We start from the raw sequence: 8303 nt of genomic DNA on the forward strand, positions 1-8303 counted from the left end.
CTCCTCGCGCCCCGTCTCCGTTGTAGAGTACGCTTCTCCACCAAGGTTTTAAGCATCATACTGCGTCTTACACGCCTGAACTACGTTATGTCCTGATCCCACGCACGGGTACGTAGGCAGCCGACAGCCAAGGCACAGTCACTCCTCCTCCTCACCCCCTACCTCTCCCGAGAGGCGGGTTGATCGGAGAAAACCTAGCTCGAGACTTTCGAGTTCACACTCTTGGCCCGGGTGCGATCACTTGGTCCGGCCTTGGATCGAACCGCCCGAGGTTTTAAATAGTTGTTCATTTTCGTGCGACAACACAAACTCAACAACCTCAAGATCAAGTGCCTTTGCGGCGATCCACTAGAGAAAGGAGAAATGCTATACCAGATGATTACATAGTTTTTCTTCTCGAAAATGAGGATGGTTGTGGTATGATGGAAGATGACCCTGTCAATTCCAAAACGCCATGAATGATACAAACTCTGTAGAGTGGATTGAAGCGATGAATGAAGAGTATAAGTCTATGCAAGACAATAAAGTTTGGGAACTTGTCTCATTGCCTGAAGGAAAGAAACCTATTGGTTGCAAATGGATTTTTAAAACCAAAATGGATACAAAGAGTAATGTGGAGAGTTATTAGGCTCGTCTTGTAGCAAAATGTCATACTCAAATGGAAGGGATTGACTTTAAAGAGACATTTTCTCCAGTTTCATCAAAGGACTCTTTTCGGACAATCATGACACTTGTTGAACATTTTGATATGGAGCTCCATCAAATGGATGTCAAGACGGCGTTTCTCAATGGAGACATTGAAGAAACAATCTATATGGTGCAACCTGAAAACGTTGTGTTGGGAGGCCCAAAGAAGATGGTTTGCAAATTGACAAAATCCATTTATGGACTAAAGCAAGCTTCCCGTCAATGGTACCACAAATTTCATCATGTGATTCTCTCGTATGGTTTTGAGAGCAATGTTGTTGATGATTGTGTGTATCACAATTTTAATGGAACTAAACATATGTTCCTGGTTTTGTACGTTGATGGCATACTACTTGCCACTAACGATAAATGCATGTTGCATGAAACCAAGAAATTTCTATCAAATCATGTTGAGATGAAAGATCTTGGTGATGCCACTTTTGTATTAGGAATCCAGATTTACCGAGACCATTCTCGAGGTTTACTTGGATTATCACAAAAGAGCTACATCGATAAAGTGCTCAAAAGATTTGGCATGTATGATTGTAAAACAGGAGACACCCCTGTCGCTAAAGGAGACGAATTCAGTCTCAATCAATGTCCTAAAGGAATTCTTGAGATTCAAGCAATGGAAAAGATTCCCTATGCTTCGGCAATTGGGAGTCTTATGTATGCTCAGGTTTGTACGCGTCCGGATATTGCGTATATTGTTGGAGTTTTAGGCAGATACTTAAGCAATCCAGGTATGGATCATTGGAAAGCAGCCAAACAAGTCATGAGGTACTTGAAAAGAACAAAAGATCACATGCTCACATATAGGAGGTCAGACCATTTGGAGATCATTGGTTATTCTGACTCCGATTTTGCGGGATGCCAAGATAGTAGGAGATCCACATTAGGCTATGTCTATTTGTTGGGTGGTGGAACTATATCATGGAAGAGTACAAAACAGACTCTTATAACTTCATCCACCATGGCAGCAGAAGTCGTAGTGTTGTCGCACGAAAATGAACAACGATTAAATACCTCGGGCGGTTCGATCCAAGGCCGAACCAAGTGACCGCGCCCGGGCAAAAAATGGGAGCTCGTAGACCGAGCTGCACCCTCCTGACCCTGAGGTGTGTTTTGGGGGGTGTGACCGTGTCAAAGGTTGGCTGCCTACGTACCCTTTAGTCGGGTTCAGGTCAGAACGTAGTTCAATTTGAATGTTGGGGGTTATCTTGGGCTCGGAGGCTTGAGAATCCAAGGCTTTAGAGTAGGACCCGGCTCGTACCTTCTAGTGAAGACTTCAGAGGGGTCGCTTGCCTCGTAGCTCAGAGTTCTAGCTCAAGGGACAAGAAGCGGGAGAGCAGTGTGTACTGCAGAAGCTCGGGTCGCAGAAGAGGATCGCGCTCCCTCTCGTGGAGGGAGGTCCTTGTCTTTCTGAGCCGAGGAAGGTGGAGCGCGCTGTAAGGACGAGCTTTTGCGTCACTCGTATTTGGAGATTTGGAATTAATTACTGAGTTTCCGTTGTTATAACTAAATTCTCGAGGGAACTATGGACCAATGGATTTATCGAATTAATTTTAAAATATATTAAGGTAAGGAGAAATCTCGGAATAAATAAGGGAATTATCGAGTTTATCTCGATTAATAAATTAATTCCGAGGAAATATTCCGGAAATTAATTTAAGAAATAAATTATCAAGAACGAGAATTAATTCCGAGAAAACCTTAAATATATTTTAATTAATCGAGAACGAACGAGAAAATTCTCCGTTCGAATCATATAATTATAATCCGTTCGATTATGGATTTAATTAAATAATTATATGAAGAGGACTTGGTTGTAATGATTTTTAAGGGACCCATTTGAAAGAAAACAAGGAAAAGAGATTGGTTTGTGAATAATAGGATAAGGATTGCCTATCCACGTCATCAATCAAAGAAATGAGATTTAGTGAAAGGAAGAAGTGAAATCTTATTTAAGTGATGAATATCACTTGATCGGCCAAACCACACCAGCCACGCGAGAAAAAAAAAAGGAAAAGAAAAGAGAAAGAAGAAGAAGAGAGCACGGGAGAGAGAGAGAGAGAGAGAGCCGAGAGAGTGAGAGAGAGGAAGAGAGCGAGACGAGGGTGAGCTCGCGAAGGGGACGCTCGGCCGACAGCCACCGAGCCCGAGCGCCACCCACACGCGGCCGAGAAGGAACTAGCGCCGCCGCGAGCAAGCCGAGGACGCCGGAGCAGAGAAACTCGTCGGAGAAGAAGGAGAGAGGGACGGCGACGGAGAAGGTAAGCTCGATTTTGAACTTCTCTTCCTCTACTGCTCGGATTTAAGAAGAAATTATATATCTAGGGTTTGGAGATTTGGGGGTTTTTGTTTGGATTATCCTCTCGTGGATTCGGTGATGATTCTCTTAAATTTAGAGCTGAGCTCGGTTTCAAAAATGGCTTCTCGTTCATGTGCTTGTCCCGATCAATATTTTATTGCTCGTTCTCTGTTATATGACCGATGATGCGTTGTTGTTATGCTGTGATGTTTCTGATGTTTTGCTGTGGATTCTCGGTGATGTTTTGCCTTGTTTGTGCCGACTGGTGTTGTTGTCATTGTAAGTTTGGATTGGCCGTGTGAACTGTTGGCCGTGTGAAATTGTTTGGCTTTGGTGAAGTTTGTGTGCGAGTTGTTGTCGAGAGTTAGGCTCGGTTTTAAGTGGGCTGAACAGGGCTCGGGGCAGCAGCTCTAGACGGCGAGGCGGCGCGGACTTGGAAGGTTCGGGCCTCGGCCCGGGGACTTGAGACGTCTCCGTTTAGTTAAGGCGAGTCGGGGTTTGTCCCGAGTCTCGACTCGTGCTAGTTACGAATCTTTAATTAATATGTTATTGTGTTTATGGTAAAGTTCGTTTCAATATAATTAGTAAAGAAAAATAAATTATTATGTTATCGTTATAAACTCGTTGATTATTTAAGTAACTACTTAATATCCTTATTGAAGATATGTACTAAAAATCGAGTTCGACTATAAGCTCGACTCTTTTAATTTTGAAAAATAATATCAACGAGAAATATTTTATTTACGTAAGAAAATAGAAATAAAAGAAAGGTTCGACTACGAACCGAGGGTTCGGTTATTTCATAAACATTTTATTAAATCGAACCCAAAATTATTTGCAATATGGTTAGACATTTAAAATAAACGACTTGGTTTATTTTAAATGAAAGGTTTTTACGTTATGTATTTCATTTCTCAAATGGTTATAACTTGTCAATAAAAGAGACAAGTCAAAGATATTTTCTAGAACATATTTGAAAAGTATCGTTTTGAGTTATTTTCATATAACTTACATATGCTATAGATTGTTAGTAATAACTTCTATATACGTTCTTTTCTCTTAGTTTCGACCCTCGGGAACCTATTCTAAGCAGTGGGCTTTACCCAGTCAGAAGAATAGGTGGTCGAATAGTGTAGAACGTTCCTTAGCTTAGATTAGAAAAGCGATGTCAAGGCCTTATTTTTAGGCGTCGATTCTTTTATGTATCTCTGTTTTGTCTTCGTGTATTCTCTGTTTCTCGTGTGTGAGACACTCTGAGTAGCGTGAATAGGAGGACGTTTTGAATACGTTCCTTGTGAGCTTTCTTTCCAGTAGAAGTATGTACGTTAGTGTATCGAGGGATGAGATACTAAGTACGCTCGACGTTCGATCTTTCTCTTCCATAGATAAGTCCAGATTGCTATAAGGATTAGCAACGAGCAGAAAGCTTACGTGGACTGGGTTACGTGAAGTTAAGAAGAACCCTTTTGTTTGGAAGAGAAGATTTCAGGATTCGTGAGAATCGTTATCCAGGTAAGTGGATTTTTAGGCACCTACAATGTCAAGAAATATTATATATATCTCTATATATACATATATTGTACGTGCATTATTTATTTTTATGTGCTTCTAGTAAGCAAGATTAAGATAAGCCAAAAGATAAGTCACTATCAAGATTAAAGGCTTTAAGCCACTAACGAATTGGAAAACGGAATTAGTCCGGCTAACAAAAATGGCTAGAGATAACTAGGAACCCGAGCCTTTGTTATGTGTTTAGTTAGTTCCCCCTAAGAGATCCAGTCCTAGTAAACTGGGTTATGAGAGACTGTTATTAAGACTCGTATTCAAAAGCGAGGATATTATGATAGGATCTTTGGGAGTCACATCCTGAGATCTTATAAGTCACGAATTAATAAGCGAAAAGAATATATGTAAGATCGGTATTGAACCCGAACTAAACAGTCTCTCATGTTAGGTTAATTAAAGAGAAAACATGGAATGGTACCGCCTCCGACATATACCCCATAGACGGGGATTAGGCAGGAGATTGTGCACCCTCCTGTCTGGCGCCAATAAGACATGTGTCGTGCGGATATCATTAAGGGATCCCGAGCAGGAAATGTATTGTATGATGGGAATTGCCGGGACCTAAGCTGGCATATTCTCAAGTAAGAGGAGTTACCGGGACCTAAGCTGGTAATTCCATAGATTATGATGAAAGTATGTTATGATGTGAATCACCGGGACCTAAGCTGGTGAATTCTTAAGTAAGAGGAATCTCTCGGGACCTAAGCTGAGTGATTCCTAAGTAAGATGAATCTATCGGGACCTAAGCCGGTTGATTCTTAAGAAAGGTGGATTTATCGGGACCTAAGCCGATACTTCCGCAAGTTATGATAAGATATGAATTGCATGTTATGTATTGCTTATGTGTTATGTGCACGATGCATTAGTTATATAGATATCCGCTTACTGAGTCTTTCGACTCACAGTTATTATCTTGATATTGTAGATAAAGGCAAAGCTAAAGAAGATTAAGCAGAGCATCAGCAAAACCCGGTAAGTAAGTAGGCGTGTGTATGTACGGCTGCCGACCTGTGGTTAAGTCAAGGGCGAATGAGTTTGTTTTGTTTTTAAAAGACGAGTCTGTTGTTGTAAAAGTTTAAATAGTATGTTTTAAGAAAAATGAAAAATTCGCCCATATTTTTGAGATGTTTATGTAAATATTTTAAAAGTTTTTCTAGAAAATGTTTTCCGGAAGCGCTTCCACCAAAGTTTTTATGAATTTTATTTATGTCAAGTAAGATACGGAAGTCCTCTGCCGCGGCTCGCGGGCGAGCTAAGGCTCGCGGGTCATGACAGAATTTTTGGTATCAGAGCCCAGGTTGAGCCGTTTCTGTAGACTTGTGGTCGTACATACACTAACTTACTTACTTATAAGTCAGCTGATGTTTAAGATAGCCTTATCTATAATATCTTGTTGAGTCCTTGTTAAAGATAGCGGTTATATTAGGATAACCGTATGCTTACCCATTCCTACTCATAGGCGAAGTAGAAATTAAGAATGAGACCTAAGAAGCAAACGCAGACGGATCTTTCGCAAGAAATGGCTGAGATTAGCAGAGCTCTAGAGGGTCAAGCAGAAGATGCACGTCGAAGGGATGCTCAAATATAAGAGCAGAACAGGATGATCACGCAACTTATTGCGCGAATGAACGAGCAGCAGCCTCTACGGGGTCAAGAAGAGCCTGAACCCCAGGCGCATCGACCAGAACAACCTAGAGGTCAAGAGGAGCACGTGCCAAATATGAATAGGAATCTAGGTGGTCAGAATGTGCAAGCGCCACCAAAAGCTCCAGCTATGGCACCAGATGAGGTTCCGCTGTTTCAGATTCCGATAATTTCACCGATTGTCGGAGAGCCTGTATATGAGCACTTTCGTAAGCAGAAGCCGCCGACTTTCAATGGAGATGTTGATCCTTCCCTTGCGGAGAATTGGATTAAAAGGATTCAACAGATCTTCACGTACATGCAACTTTCAGATGCTGAGAGAGTTGCTTGTGCTGTGAACCAGCTAGAACTTGAAGCTCGAAGCTGGTGGGAGGTAATCGCACTCTATGAAGATGTTTCTCATATTACATGGAATTGTTTTATCAACCTATTCTATGAGAAGTACCTGGGCGAAGCTAATCTCTCGGGTAAGGTACGGGAGTTTATGGATCTTAAGCAAGGAAAGCTCTCTGTAGCTGAGTATGTGGCTAAGTTTAATGAACTTGCAAAGTTCTCGCCCTCTATGGTACCAACGGATCAGTCGCACAAGATGAAGTGGATTCCTTGTTAGTTATATCTAACCTTTAGGAAGTGACTATCTCAAGTCACTAGTGTAGTTTAGATACGATATGTGTGTGGACTCTAAGACCAGAATCAATCTGCTACTCATCAAGCGAGGGCATGTTTAGAAGAAAGTATCTCTTCTCTTGTTTTCTGAAGATGGAAAAGGTCACTTGGAAGCTCGATAGTGTGATGCAAAAGAAGTACCATGCTCTGCTTTAAGTTTCGAGGACGAAACTAACTTAAGGGGGTAGGGATTGTAAGGACGAGCTTTTGCGTCACTCGTATTTGGAGATTTGGAATTAATTACTGAGTTTCCGTTGTTACAACTAAATTCTCGAGGGAACTATGGACCAATGGATTTATCGAATTAATTTTAAAATATATTAAGGTAAGGAGAAATCTCGGAATAAATAAGGGAATTATCGAGTTTATCTCGATTAATAAATTAATTCCGAGGAAATATTCCGGAAATTAATTTAAGAAATAAATTCTCAAGAACGAGAATTAATTCCGAGAAAACCTTAAATATATTTTAATTAATCGAGAACGAACGAGAAAATTCTCCGTTCGAATCATATAATTATAATCCGTTCGATTATGGATTTAATTAAATAATTATATGAAGAGGACTTGGTTGTAATGATTTTTAAGGGACCCATTTGAAAGAAAACAAGGAAAAGAGATTGGTTTGTGAATAATAGGATAAGGATTGCCTATCCACGTCATCAATCAAAGAAATGAGATTTTTTTTTAAAGTGATGTTTATCACTTTGCCGAGTGAAAGGAAGAAGTGAAATCTTATTTAAGTGATGAATATCACTTGATCGGCCAAACCACACCAGCCACGCGAGAAAAAAAAAAGGAAAAGAAAAGAGAAAGAAGAAGAAGAGAGCACGGGAGAGAGAGAGAGAGAGAGCCGAGAGAGTGAGAGAGAGGAAGAGAGCGAGACGAGGGTGAGCTCGCGAAGGGGACGCTCGGCCGACAGCCACCGAGCCCGAGCGCCACCCACACGCGGCCGAGAAGGAACTAGCGCCGCCGCGAGCAAGCCGAGGACGCCGGAGCAGAGAAACTCGTCGGAGAAGAAGGAGAGAGGGACGGCGACGGAGAAGGTAAGCTCGATTGTGAACTTCTCTTCCTCTACTGCTCGGATTTAAGAAGAAATTATATATCTAGGGTTTGGAGATTTGGGGGTTTTTGTTTGGATTATCCTCTCGTGGATTCGGTGATGATTCTCTTAAATTTAGAGCTGAGCTCGGTTTCAAAAATGGCTTCTCGTTCATGTGCTTGTCCCGATCAATATTTTATTGCTCGTTCTCTGTTATATGACCGATGATGCGTTGTTGTTATGCTGTGATGTTTCTGATGTTTTGCTGTGGATTCTCGGTGATGTTTTGCCTTGTTTGTGCCGACTGGTGTTGTTGTCATTGTAAGTTTGGATTGGCCGTGTGAACTGTTGGCCGTGTGAAATTGTTTGGCTTTGGTGAAGTTTGTG

The 8303-nt window shown here is 41.4% G+C and overlaps 1 long non-coding RNA gene across 1 annotated transcript; it reads left to right on the plus strand.

Moving 5' to 3' along the window:
- The first annotated feature begins 7467 nt into the window (after window positions 1–7467).
- On the plus strand, window positions 7468–8076 carry LOC149384640 (uncharacterized). Its single transcript, XR_016301499.1, has 2 exons — window positions 7468–7920; window positions 7985–8076. It is a non-coding gene; the product is annotated as an uncharacterized LOC149384640 (long non-coding RNA).
- The last annotated feature ends 227 nt before the right edge of the window (window positions 8077–8303 follow it).

Source organism: Urtica dioica, chromosome 9, assembly GCF_054948205.1.
Source record: "Urtica dioica subsp. dioica isolate 48M chromosome 9, U.dioica_male_clone48M_v1_H2, whole genome shotgun sequence".
Classification (NCBI taxonomy): domain Eukaryota; kingdom Viridiplantae; phylum Streptophyta; class Magnoliopsida; order Rosales; family Urticaceae; genus Urtica; species Urtica dioica.